Source organism: Corythoichthys intestinalis, chromosome 2 (assembly GCF_030265065.1).
Source record: "Corythoichthys intestinalis isolate RoL2023-P3 chromosome 2, ASM3026506v1, whole genome shotgun sequence".
NCBI lineage: Eukaryota > Metazoa > Chordata > Actinopteri > Syngnathiformes > Syngnathidae > Corythoichthys > Corythoichthys intestinalis.
The window spans coordinates 51,669,641-51,684,656 of NC_080396.1; positions in this window are offsets into that span (position 1 = coordinate 51,669,641).

Sequence of the window (15,016 nt, forward strand, 5' to 3'; positions counted from 1 at the left end):
AGCATGCATACAGGTCCCCAATCAGCTCATTGTTTTCATTATTTCTGCGACGACAGCTTTGAAAACCTACAACAATCCAACCTTGGTTTTACAAAGACGTAAGTAGACCATTACTGGCTTTTTTTGATAAACGAGGGGCACTCCTACTGCCTGTTTGTTGAAGTGCGACATTTTTTTGTTGTTGCTGTTGGCCTGTCATAAGTAGATAGGTTTGCTGACAGATCAACTACTCATGTGATTTTATTACTATATCAATAGGTATTATGTAAATTCAAATGTCCTCAGCACCAAATAGGTTCTTGGATCGTTGTTTTTTGGCCTGTCACAGGGTAAATATAAAGCCTATATATTAAACAATCTACCTGCCAGGCCCTAATGTACCAAATACATCTCAATAAAACAATGACTATTGTACTACAGCATCAACATCAAGGTCTGCCCACTTGAAGAGGGAACAATAGCATCAAATAGATGCTGCTTTGATTATTATTTGATCACCAAGAAATTATTAAAAAGTATTAAATTAAAATTAGGATTCATCCAATATTTTCATGCTGCTGTGATTTTTTTTTTCTAGGAAGTCAAACATAAAAAATTAAGCGGCGGAAACCCTCAACACGATGAAAAAAGCGTTGCAAGTCAGTCGCCACCCAGTTTCCCAAAATCAAGAGAGAGTGGGTCGAGTCATATGATGACACAAGTGATGCAAGTCCAGCGATGACGACTGAAGAGATCTTGTGAGGCCTGCCATATGCTGAATTTCTTCCGTCTGCGACATCAGATGACAATGACTTAGGAGAAATAAATGTAGCAAATTTTGATGAAATGAAATCATAAACTAGTCATATATACAGTACACATTTTTAAAAGATAAATCTAGTTAATTTTAATAATAATGATTTATCTTTTTGTAGAGAACACTTAATGCTACAGAAAACAGTAAATACATATTTCCCCCTCTAAACTGCTTCTCAGTCTTTTGCATGATCATTTTTCAGTGTTGCGCTAGTCCGTTGCTATCCTAACTTTGTGTTGCATACTAAATTTATGTTCTTTGATGATGTGTCATTGTTTGATTTGTATAACTTAGCTTTCTATGTTGTGTCACAATCTGACAGCAAAAGCTGATGCTGATTCAACATAAATCTGGTATCACTTATTATTGTGGCCTATTAAATATGGTTTCAGAATGTAATATAATTACAATATATGTTATATAGCAATAGAATACATTAAACGGTCAACAAAATATGTTAGTGTTGTTTACAGTTTATGGTTTTATTTTTTTTATGTAATTCATGCCCCTGTCAGTGCTTCAGCCTCCTCAAGTTTGGTTCTCACGTCTGGGATCTCATGACAACACAGGCATACTCTTGGAAGGGTAATTACCTGAAGGTTTACAGTAACACCTGGAAAATAAAATCGTTTTGTCATTTATTTTGAAAAATCAATAACATATATCATTTATTTAGCCACATTTGGGCTAGCTTTACCATCTTTAGATCGGTATGAGCTATCCCATAACCTAATATCCAGTTTAACTATGTGGAGAGCATGGAAAATATATACAACCATGTAATCGCATTCTCTCAAATAGAAAAATCACGATGCTGGACATAGGGTTACCACTCACTCTCCTGTTCGTGAAGTGTCGAGCTGTCAATTGGCGTCATGACGACATCTGCTGTGTCAAGTAAATCGTCGTCGTCTGACGCCTCAGGTTCAAACATGTAGGGATTAATTGTAGATCATCTTTCCTGGGAGCCTTTGCCAACGGCAGCGTCACGAAAGAGCGATCCTGAACGGTTACCTTTGGCGGAAATATCACTGATAGTTGTTGCTGCTATGCTAGCTGTGGATACTAGTCTTCCGTTGCATCGGGGAATTTACGTCACACTTTTTGGGAAGGGACATTTAACAGAGTGCAAAGAAACTAAAAAAACGCAAATTATCCTTGCGATTACGTATTGATAATGTCATGGTTTTGACGAACTCGTCCAAAGTTTATATTCGTAAAATTACACCAAAATCCGCAAAGCTCTTCAGTTGCCCTTTAAGGTTATAAAAGGATATAAAAATGCAGTTCGTAACTCAAGGTGAATTCCTCATCCCTCTCATTAAAATGAATGGGAATGGCGTTGATCTACTCCAGCTACCCCCAACTCCTACACCCCCCCAAAAAAATCCCCAAATATTTAGGTGTTTTCATAAGCTAATAGTGAAGTAAAATATATTTAAAATACCCTAAATGACCAAAATGTCCCAAATGTAATAATAATAATGAATGACTATTTCAAATAAGTAAAGACTAGAAATAAAAATCATTAATGACATCCACTAAACATATGAGGGGGTGGGGAGTCCAGAAAAGGGACAATAAATAGCATGAATTCCTCTTTCAGGATTTTCCAGCCACATTGGATGACAACAGTGTAATCTATACTTGGGCACAGTACATACAGTAGGTTGATTTGGTACCTCATTCCAATGTCATTGGCAAATATACAATTAATAAACAAAAATATTTTGTAAAGTTTTCAACCAAACAAGGGACATTAGCTAATTTGCTTCAGAACATCTTCTGGACTCATAACTCTTATTGCTTATAGCTGTGTCCCAATTCAGAGGTTGCACCTTTTTTGGCGGAGTCTTCCTTTGTAGGTGAAGGATCCTACTGGATGGGGTTGACTGAGTATCCTCCTCCGTGGTAAACAAATGGGATGGTCTAACTGTCAGTGTATTTTTTGCTTGCATCATGTAAAAACGAAATACATTTTCTTTTAGCTCAGATAAAATATAGTAAACTTATGAAACGACTTCTGAACTGCAAACATTTATAGCATCAATCTAACCCTTACTAAGCACTAACAGTCACATTTTAACCGAATTTTAGGATTTGGTTTAATATATGACGTTGGGCGTTCAAATAAGAAAAAACCTGGCAGTTAAAAACTTATTTGAAAATTTGACTCTCATTTATAAGTCATGGTACCAGCAGATCCCGCCATGTAAGATTTATTTCACCCTTGGCAGCAGCACGAAAGGCATTCCGAGATACGGCTTATAGTTGAGTAAACTAGTTTGGCGTCCTCCAAACTCAGCTCAAATCGTCTGACAAGTTGGACCCATTCTGAGTGGGTGAAAGGTGCATCCTCCGAGTTTTAATGGATTGTATCAGGCACTGTCTTGTGATGTAACTGATCTTCCAATGCACACTCCCAGTGTGCAGGCCCTGAATTGGGACAAAGCTGTTGATTGGTAATTCATGATTTGACATTTTTAATTCAGTTTATTGTCCTGCTCCTTATGGTAGTGTTCCACCAGACGCTGTACAATATTGTACAGTAATACAGACAAACGAAGAACACAACTTTTTCAGTGACAACATAATACGCTTCAACATCATTACTTGTTTTTCAGATATGGAATGCCTGTGATTATTTTAATATTCTTTATCTACAGATGTTACTTCATTGTTTTCATTCAAATATCTGTTCTTCAAAGACTAATAACATCGCGAACTATTAATATGCTAACACTGAGCTAGTGTGCCAGACGTGAGGGTTGTGTGTGTGTGTGTATTGGGGTGGAGTGGGGGGAGCTTGCACAGAGGCCGTTTAAGCTAGGACAGCTACTGGCAGAACCTAATGCTGTGGTCCCTGACTCATGTAGGATAGCCAGCTGACTCGCGTTATCAAGTAATATTTGGTGATGGAAAATTATTTCATGGTTCATGTTTTGACCCGCTGAAATTGGATGGCCATTGTCAGCTGGGATAAGCTACACCATTCCCACGACCCCTCTTGAGGGTAAGTGGTACGGAAGATGAATGAATGAATGTTTCAACCCATTGTCTTTTGATGATCAGAGCTGACCAGGACCCCCACAAGAGGGGACTGCATCGTACCATTAAGCTGCAAAACATTTTGAGAAAACTGCTTGGAAAACTGTCAACCTGTTTCCAATGGCTTATAGTAGATCATTAAAACGTAAATATATGAAATGTAATATTTGTTTGTATTCCCTATTCATAACGTTTAATTTTGTGTGCGTGGATGTGTGGGGGTGAGGGTGGTTGCATGTGCATGTGTGTAACCATCCAGGAGATCATACATTTTAAATAAAATTAGCTGCTGATTTATGCCTATAAATTGTGTGATTCTTTTAATATAAAGGTTCATTTCTAGGTTCTCTCAGTGTCAAATAGTTTTCTCGCTTACTAAGAAAGTTGTAATCTCACTGAAAGTATGACGAAAACATTTATTTTCCTGTTGCGGGTACAGTGACTCTACTCCAGTAAAAAAAATAAATTAATTAAAAAAAAGGAATCAAACGAAACAGAAAAAAAAGATCAACCCAAGGGACAAAGTTGCTCCCAGACTATGGTTCCTTCTTAACCTAGACCAGACCCAGTTCCCCTCATGGACCCATAAAACTGTTCCTCAAACTGCACAACCTGCATGCACAAATATTTAATGGCTTTACTTTAGTCTAGAATAATTTATCAAATGCTGCACCACACTGTATTGCTCTTTTGGGAATGACATATAATACACAATACATATTTTGACCAGTTGTGTAATTTATTGCTGCAGGTATTAGAATATGTCTCTCCGCTAAATCCCACAAGAGAAGGTGGATGTGTTTAAATTGTATGTGTCAGTGTGCGTAGAAGGGAGTATATAGTGTGAAAATTAATGCAGTTACCATCAAAGTCTGTTTCATCTTGTGCTTCTTTAGTGAGCAGAAAAGGACTTCGGTATGGTACATTCATTAAAGTACGTATGACACCAAAAAGCATGTTTATTCCATATTTCACGTGGTGTTTTATGCTACTGGATTAAATGGACCGCTTGGATGTGTGAGGAAGCAATCGTTTTTTACATTCAATTTTTGAATTCCGTGCCATGAAAATGAGTGACTTCTGGCTTCAGTTTCAGGTTTAGGACGAATGCGAATGTGACGTCACTCAGGTCAGCATCTCACAATAGACCCTACCCACCGACGTCACAAAACCACGTGCTCGCTGTGTGGTTCCGCCCACTTGTCCGTCATTTTGTCTCTGTATTAGCATTGTTTTCAATTGATCGAGGAATTTAAAATGCATTTCATGGAAGACCCGGTGTTTTCTGATGCCGTAAACTCACTGGATGTGTTGCATAAAAGGCGTTATGTGGAAAAGCTTTGTTCTATACAGTCGCCAGATCCATATTTGATGCCCAAATCGATGTTTTTCGACCCACTGTCTTCGCCCTGTCTGCCTGACATCTGCTATGCTGATATTTACAATTATCTTGTCCACACAAAATCAGCCTATTGCCACGAAAATTTGAAAAACTTCAAGAGCTTGGAGGCTTATAAATACTTCGTTGCTGGTTGGGTGAAACAGGTCCTCGTCCACGAAAATTCGGCAGGAATCTATCTTGTGCTTGGAAAGGTGAGTTACGAAATTTTCAATTCAAAATCTTTTGTTATTGCTAACATCCACTGTCAAGTCTAATGTATTTCATGTCGTTTGTCAATGGAGTTAAGGCTTTTAATGTTTATATGGTTTAGCGATAGCACTCTCACTACATACATACGTGTATGTTGTCGGCGATTAGCCTAGCAATGATCTTAATTGTGGTTATTTGTCAGCCCCGTAGACGAGGCCAGTTTCTTTCACTTGGTACCAGCTAAATATTATTCAAAAAATAACGAAGGTGGAAGAAAGGGAAGTCACAAACATCTTGAATTTGAAACTATGTCGTACTACGTCGTATGTTGTCGGCGATTAGCCTCGCAATGATCTTAATTGTGGTTATTTGTCAGCTCCGTAGACGAGGCCAGTTTCTTTCACTTGGTACCAGCTAAATATTATTCAGAAAATAACGATGGTGGAAGAAAGGGAAGTCACAAACATCTTGAATTTGAAACTATGTCGTACTACGTCGTATGTTGTCGGCGATTAGCCTCGCACTGATCTTAATTGTGGTTATTTGTCAGCCCAAAACCCTCTAAGTATATCTTAAATGCATCTTACCGGATATAAAATGACTACTACATAGTCTGTGGTGATTTTTTGGTGCCCAGTTTTCACGTCGAATTGCAGCCGTCCATTTCGCTCTCCTCTTTGGATCCCTCGGAATACGGTAAAACTTCAAGTCTCTCCTTCCATCTTCTCTGTTAGTGCAACCAACAGCCACACACGCCTTCACCATTTTGATTATTAATGTTAAGGAGCAGAAAAACACGCCGTAAATAGGAGAAATGTACGTAGCTGTAACAGGTTAACACTATGTTTTGACGGACAAGTGGGCGGTACCATTCAGGAGAGCGGAGCTGTGACGTCACGTGGGTAGGGTCTATACAGCATTGCTTTATAGCATGCAGATGGACTGCGGATTCAGCTGATTTTGTGGATTAATTCGTTTATTTTTCACATCACGCCAGTCAAACGGCTGCAGAAAATTGTTGCTGCACTAGGGAGAGGCGTGTGAGCCATTTTGGATTTCAAAAGGTTCCAGTTCACCGCGGATATTGGTCAAAACAAGCCCTACTACTGTGGGACCAGTGGACTTACGAGGAAGTGAGTAAACATTGTTTTTTGTATTATGTCAAATACTGGGATCATGGCACACGTTTTAATACGGAGGTGGCTAGCATTTTGTGACTGATTGTCCACCGAAAATGCCACTCGGCCGACGACCAGTGGCCTGTTGCACCCCCCCCACCCCCCCCCCACCGCTGGGAGAGCACTATACTCGGCTTATTGCCCTCTTTCGTGTGCCCAGTGTTCTGTCAAATTTTCAACCTGATCAGAAATTGCAACTTTGTGTTAAAAATGACCGCGAATACAGCGTTTACAAAGTAAACACTACAAACTTTCTTTAAATAAAGGACTATTTACTTACGTTTGATCATGGACGAACACGTAGTAAAGTTCTCCTCAGACACATCCTGCCATGTTAGCTGCACAACAACTGCACGCCGCTCTCTGTTTACATCTTCGATGTGTAGTAAAGCATTATTTTACGCCATGTTCATGTTGACCATGTGGCAGCTACGCACTGCTCCGACGTCAGCCGGTTTGTCCGGCGGTACTCTCCAGCTTCTTCCCCGGCGAGCTCTCCTGTCCGTAGCAGGGGAAGGAGCTGTAACTTGCTCGCCACCGGGCGGGTTGCCGATCGGTGAAGACAATCAACAACCCTGCCGCCGTGTGAATTGATCCGGACTACTTTTGTGTGGTTTTTAGCTTCGAAAAGCGAAAATAAGACTTTGAGAAGTCACTCGCTTCGGGTTAGCATGTCAGCTAGCTGTCACACCTCTTGGTTTGTTTACATTGTCTGAAGCCGGAGCAGGGAAATGACAAAAGCCTGACTAACTACGGTGGCATAAAATATCGTTCGGGGGGTGCGGCAGTAAAGGTGAAGTCGACAGTTTTGACCATTATGGAGTAATTTTACCATGTCGTACTCAATAAATGCATTTTTATTATTTCATATTCCAGTTAGCACAAGACTGTTATTTGTCATGACCATACCATTTGTTTAGCAATTGGGGAAAAATACTTCGATAAAAAGAATATCCTGTAAAAACACTGGAGTAAAGAGACTAAAACAATGACATTTTGCAGCTCTCTTTGGCGCATTTTCCTCGTTCGGAATAATTCCCCTTCAAAGGGTTGAATTCTAAAGCAGTCATCCTTCTGTTGGGGACGCTAAACGGTGGATTAAAAAAACAAATTTCTCGTCATCTGCACTTTGCCAAATTGTTGTATATAGTCAAATTGTCTCAAAATATGATTCTAATTTACATAATAATGCTAGTTAAGACTTTTTTTATCCTGTCGTACGCACTTTAAGCTCCACATGCATAATATAAAGTACAGTGAAAAACTATTTACCCACCTCTCAAATTCTGACAGTCTGTCGGACAGTTTTCCAATAGAGCTCAAATAGCTGGTAAAAATATAGTAATCTTAATAATTTCAGGAAGACGGTAAGGCCAATCTAGAAAATGTTAAAAGGTTACAAAGATATTTCTAAAGCTTTAAAGACTCTGTTAAAGCACACTGAGAGCCATTATCCATAAATGGAGAAAACATGGAACATATAGTGAAACAAAAATTAACCCACGAATACTAGACCGGTCCAAAAAATTTAACTTAGGAAAATTGCTGCTCCACAAGGTTATATTTGATCCTTTCTTAGACAATAACAAGTACACAAAATTTCCCGTTCATAGTCCTTTATTTAGTGTCCGCGCCCAAGCCCTCAAGTATAACTGATAAACTCCCTACTAAGTAACGCAAAATGAAAACAGAAATACGCGGTTTTATTAATTTTAGATCACTTTTTCGGTTTATTGTGGATAGGCAATAGGGAAACACCATTATGGAGGGCGCGGACAGTAACTGCATACCAAATGGCACCAAACTTCACATATACAGTGTATCACAAAAATAAGTACACCCCTCGCATTTCTGCAGATATTTAAGAATATCTTTTCATGGGACAACACTGACAAAATAACACGTTGACATAATGAAAAGTAGTCTGTGTGCAGCTTGTATAATAGAGTTAATTTATTTTCCCCTCAGAATAACTCAAAATATAGCCATTAATATCTAAACCCCTGGCAAAACAAGTGAGTACACCCCTTAGAAATTACGTACATCCCCAAATGTCCAAATTGAGTACTGCTTGTCATTTTCCCTCCAAAATGTGACTCGTTACAGGAGTGGTGTCAGCATTGCTGCAGAGATTGAAGAGGTGGGGGGTCAGCCTGTTAGTGCTCAGACCATACGCCGCACTCTACATCAAATTGGTGTGCATGGCTGTCACCCCAGGAGGAAACCTCATCTGAAGACGGTACACAAGAAAGCCCGCAAACAGTTTGCTGAAGACATGTCAACAAAGCACATGGATTACTGGAACCACGTCCTATGGTCTGATGAGACGGGGGGCTTCTTTCTTCAAAAATAGCCTTGTGGAGGAGAAAAACTTTGAACAATAACTATTATGTGATGGGCTGGTCTAATGAGTACAGTGACAACTTACCCAGGAGTGCACAAAGGAACCCAGGACAATACCTAATTAATTGCAGGCCCGCTTTACCTCAGTTAAGGTCATCTATGAATTTCCATATGTGAAGAAAAGAGTTCAAAAGTGAAAAGCACTGCTGACCAGAACCAAAATAAAGGCTAATCTAACTTTTGTTTAAGGGATAAATAATGAATTAAAAATAAATAAATAAATAATTGAATAAGATTCTTAAGACTTTTGGGAGAATGTTCCATGGATTGAAATGAAGCTGAACTTTTTGAAAGGTATGTGTGTCAGTTTCTCTGACATAAATGAAACACAGTATTTCAGATAAATAACAACAGTGATCATCTGGGGTTGCTTTGCTACCTAATGGTGCCAGGGAGGAGGCAGCGACCCATTTGCTGGAGCTGCATGCCTCGCCCAATCGCATTTTTTTCCGGCTTACCTTGCCTCCTCTTTTCCTTCAGCTACCAGCCCTCCGCCCCCACCACATGGGGTCCACGAGTAAATATTATTCATTCATTCATTCATTTTCCATGCCGCTTATTCCTCACGAGGGTCGCGGAGGTGCTGGAGCCTATCCCTGCTAACTTCGGGCAGTAGGCAGGGGACACCCTGAATTGGTTGCCAGCCAATCGCAGGGCACAAGGAGACACACAACCATTCACGCACACACTCACACCTACGGAATAATTTGGAGTGTTCAATCAGCCTACCATGCATGTTTTTGGGATGTGGGAGGAAACCGGAGTTCCCGGAGGAAACCCACGCAGGCACGGGGAGAACATGCAAACTCCACACAGGAAGGCCGAAGCCCGGGATTGAACCCTTGATCTCAGAACTGTGAGGCAGACGTGCTAACCACTAAGCCACCGTGCCGCCAGTAAATATTATTAGATTACAAAATTAGATTACAATAACACCACTTTGTTCTAGCATAGGCGTTGAATGATGTATTTTTTTGTTGTTTTTTCTTCTTCTCTTCTGTCGGCTTCCTTTCTCTCTGTCCCCCCAAAACCCTTTCCTGTCCCCTGCTTTCTCCTAATAAATATAACAATGTGAACAACCACCATAGGAATATATCAAACTCCCATGTGGCACATTAAAACTGACACCCAGAATCCCATTCTCCGTGTCTCAGCAGCTAAACAGGACAGGTAATTTTTTTTTTTTTTTTTTAAATATGGAAATGGTGATATACTTATATAGCGCTTTTCCACCTTTCAAGGCGCTTTACACTACTTCGCCATCTACCTACTGGTGACGCAGCACCAGGAGCAATGTGGGGTTCAGAATCTTGCTCAAGGATACTTAGGCGAGTTCATCAGGGCAGAGATTTGAACCCACAGCCTCTGGGTTGGGGGACAGGAGACACCAAATTCAACTTATTTCAGCTTCCTATAAAAGCAGCATATCAATGACTGTTTTAAAATAGTTTTCTTCCTCAGATTGCCCTTTTCTTCCATACATCATCACCAACTCCAAGGTAAAGGTCCCCATTGCTCACTTTGTGTCTGGGATTGCTCTTTGTTCAATGCCCATCTGAAGTGGGCATCCTCCTTTGTGTAGTGTGATCTCACTGTTATTGACTATTTGGGGTTGTCACTTTGAAATTTTACGGCATTGTAATATGTGTCGGTGAGGCATATGCGTAAAAATGATATTGTTGGATGAACCGTGGTGTGGAGTGTCAGCTCAGGGAAACCCAAACAGTGAGGAAAGAAGAGAAGGGAGGAGGAATGTAGAGGAATGTTTTGTGATGTACAGATTCCTGAGATCACATGTTGCTGTAAGCATTGGCTGCATGTGTGAAAGAGCTCTTTGTCCACGGCCCAGGTTCTTGGGTTCAGCTAATCAAATGGATTAGAGACGGCTTTGAAAGTCCACACATTGGAATTGGCTATCCATACAAAAACAAACACACGACAGCGGTTCACTTTCACCAAGGTGCACATTTGTGTTTTGTGTTTGAGGCTGCATACCAGCGCACGGGACTTTGACTGTTAGTTTTCTATTTGTGTGTGACCTTCAAATCCGCACACGTCAAATCTCTTGACTGATTAGAATATTGTTGCGACATCTCCCAAAGAAATGAAGACAATCATACAGTGGGGAAAATAAGAATTTAGTCAGCCACCAATTGTGCAAGTTCTCCTACTTGAAAAGATTAGGGAGGCCTGTAATTGTCAACATGGGTAAACCTCAACCATGAGAGACAGAATGTGGAAGAAAAAAAAAATGAAAATCACATTGTTTGATTTTTAAAGAATTTATTTCCAAATTAGAGTGGAAAATAAGTATTTGGTCAAGTAAAAAACAAGCAAGATTTCTGGCTGTCAAAGAGGTCTAACTTCTTCTAACGAGGTCTAATGAGGCTCCACTCGTTACCTGTATTAATGGCACCTGTTTTAACTCATTATCAGTATAAAATACATCTGTCCACAACCTCACTAAGTCACACTCCAAACTCCACTATGGCCAAGACCAAAAAGCTGTCGAAGGACACCAGAGACAAAATTGTAGGCCTGCACCAGGCTGGGAAGACTGAATCTGCAATAGGTAAAACGCTTGGTGTAAAGAAATCAACTGTGGGAGCAATTATTGGAAAATGGAAGACATACAAGACCACTGATAATCTCCCTCGATCTGGGGCTCCATGCAAGATCTCACCCCGTGGCGTCAAAATGATAACAAGAAGGTGAGCAAAAATCCCAGAACCACACAGGGGGACCTAGTGAATGACCTACAGAGAGCTGGGACCACAGTAATAAAGGCTACTATCAGTAACACAATGTGCCGCCAGGGACTCAAATCCTGCACTGCCAGACGTGTCCCCCTGCTGAAGAAAGTACACGTCCAGGTCCGTCTGCGGTTCGCAAGACAGCATTTGGATGATCCAGAAGAGGACTGGGAGAATGTGTATTGGTCAGATGAAACCAAAATAGTACTTTTTGGTAGAAACACAGGTTCTCGTGTTTGGAGGAGAAAGAATACTGAATTGCATCTGAAGAACACCATACCCACTGTGAAGCATGGGGGTGGAAACATCATGCTTTGGGGCTGTTTTTCTGCAAAGGGACCAGGATGGCTGATCTGTGTAAAGGAAAGAATTAATGGGGCCATGTATCGAGAGATTTTGAGTGAAAATCTCCTTCCACCAGCAAGGGCATTGAAGATAAGACGTGGCTGGGTCTTTCAGCATGACAATGATCCCAAACACAAAGCCAGGGCAACAAAGGAGTGGCTTCGTAAGAAGCATTTCAAGGTCCTGGAGTGGCCTAGTCAGTGTCCAGATCTCAACCCCAAAGAAAATCTGTGGAGGGAGTTGAACAAAGTATTGAGATGAACTTTTGGTATTGACCAAATACTTATTTTCCACCATGATTTGCAAATAGATTCTTTAAAAATCAAACAATGTTATGTTCTGTTTTTTTTCCCCCACATTCTGTCTCTCATGGTTGAGGTTTACCCATGTTGACAATTACAGGCCTCTCTAATATTTTCAAGTGGGAGAACTTGCACAATTAGTGGTTAACTAAATACTTATATCCCCCACTGTATGTTTGCAAATGTTTTAACTGATAATTACTATTTTTCTATAACTGATAATTACTAATTTTCTAAAAAATCTTATGCTTTATATAAAAAATGTACTGGATAAATAAGATAAAATTTCTCCACATTGTTGTTGTAAGGTTTTTGTGATTTACTGGAATGAGACCAGGACAAAAACCTAATTTTATAGTGGGAACAAAATCTACACATTTCAAAAGATATTTTTGCCACAAACACATTTCTGCTCATCACCAAAAGAACATCACACCTACAGTGAAAGTTGGTTGTGGCAACAAATCTGGGCTGGTTTTAATCACTGGAGCCTGGGCCTTAGCTAATGTGGAAGGACTTATGAACAGTTCAAAATAGCAGTCCATGTTTTCACAAAACCTTCAGCTTCTGCTTCTGCCAGAAAGAAAAAAAATGTGAGGAATGAGCTTTATTTGTAGTTTATGAGAGGCATGTTAAATAGTAGCACATGTGTGCTGATTCCCCTTCAACATGAGTTTAAATGTAATTGAGGGTGTGCACACATTTGCAACCACATTACAGTATTATTATTATTATTATTATTATTAACTTTTCCTCTCAAAAATATGTTTAGGAAATAAAATTATGCTTTGAGGGTTTTATATTACATTGACAATTAAAAAAAAAAAAAAAACTTTGGGGATGCGGTTGATCTCATGCATGTTTTTTTAAATATTACAAACGCCTGGCATTGGAACAAGTGTTTGTATACGCTTTATATCCAGGGTGTTACGAAAATTTAATCATTAGACAGTATTTTGCAGTGATCTAGTGTCGCAAAAATGAGAGCTGCCTTGTTATACATCACATATGTTAGTGGTTTCTGATACAAGTGGACTTATCTCTATGTCTTTTTTAGCATTTGCGCATTGCAATCACAAAATGTTCTATTTGCGTATGGCGTGTACATACTGTATATTGGGTTAGCTTCAGTATTTTACCAAATATTTCTCATTTCATAGTAGCTACAGCTTTATATTTACAGCTGTGGTTTGAAAATGAATAAAAATTGAGGATTTTAGGAAAAAGTAATTTCTCTTCCTTCAAGATAAACAGCAAATGTTAGCTACGTGCCTTTAAGCTTGCTACTCTGCTTTAGGTCTGGCAGTAGAGATATTTGCACATGGGTTAGGGTTAGGGTTTGGATCATTAACTATGCCACAAAAATTGAATTACTTCAACAAAACATGAGCATGTGTGCACAAATGTGACACACACATGCACACACAAATTCCTTGAAACACTACAATGGTAAATGGAGAAGACAAGAGAATATTTGGTTTATAAAGTTGTTTTAGCTGCTTGTTTTATGTGAACATCCAAACCATGATGTAGCTTATTTGAGATGCATGTGAAACTTCAGCTCTGACAAAAAAGTGAAAATTTCTATTGATTTAGGACAGGCTTTGGGGAAATCGGGAGATAAGTAGCATTTTGTTACCAGTCCACTGTGAATTGAGCGGTCAGAGCATGATGATGTGCTAAAGAGGTGTCTGGCTTATCAGTGAGGAAGCAGACAGGACCAGCGTTCACGATTTTGAGGTTTGATTACCCAGACCTCCAAGGTTCATAAACAAATGCTCATACCACTCGATCTACCCCCTGGGCATCCATGTGTTATTATTTCCATCTCACTGTATTGAGGAGTTTCCGCTGACCTTATACTTGAGAGAATGGAAGTTCAAACTTTGTCAACGCTGCCTCTCATGTTCATAAAATTCCTAACTGTTCCCTGTAGTGCTTTTACTGTCCTTACTGGTGAGTGCTGGTATGCACAAAAAACATTCAAAGTCCTGACTCCCCAGGTGGTCAGTTTACTGCCAGTAGTGACAATGTTGAGAACACCCTTTGAGAAATTTAGGACAGGACTAAAGCCTTGAGTGGACATTGTTCCTTGTGTAACTAAAATCTTACAGGTTCTTTTACAAAAACACTACTTAAATCAGCAAATGATAAGAACAGAGCTGTCTATTCATTTTCTAATCTGATAATTACAGGCTCACAAATGAAAACTGCTCTTCCATGTCTAACAATCTATCTTTGTAAATCGAGAAATGCAATGAGGGAAACCAAAAGAAAATAATGGAGAACGTATGAACACACAGTAACCAACATGCTTTGGGTGTCATTGTCTCCCATTATCCTAAAATGGGAGTGGCTCTTTTATTACTCCACAGTTATAACAAAATGTAATGGTTAGTTGTTATCTGTTTCTAATGACCATTTGTCAAAATATTGCTTCATGTGAAAGTGTTTGGTACCATGGGTGTGCAAGGCTGAAAATACCCCAGGTTGGCCTTAAAAGTAATATCCAAACCTGGCACCGTTTGAAAATTTAATAGGGAATGGGACGTACTACGTCATTGTTTGGACGCGCCTCCATGCTGGCAATATGATTCACT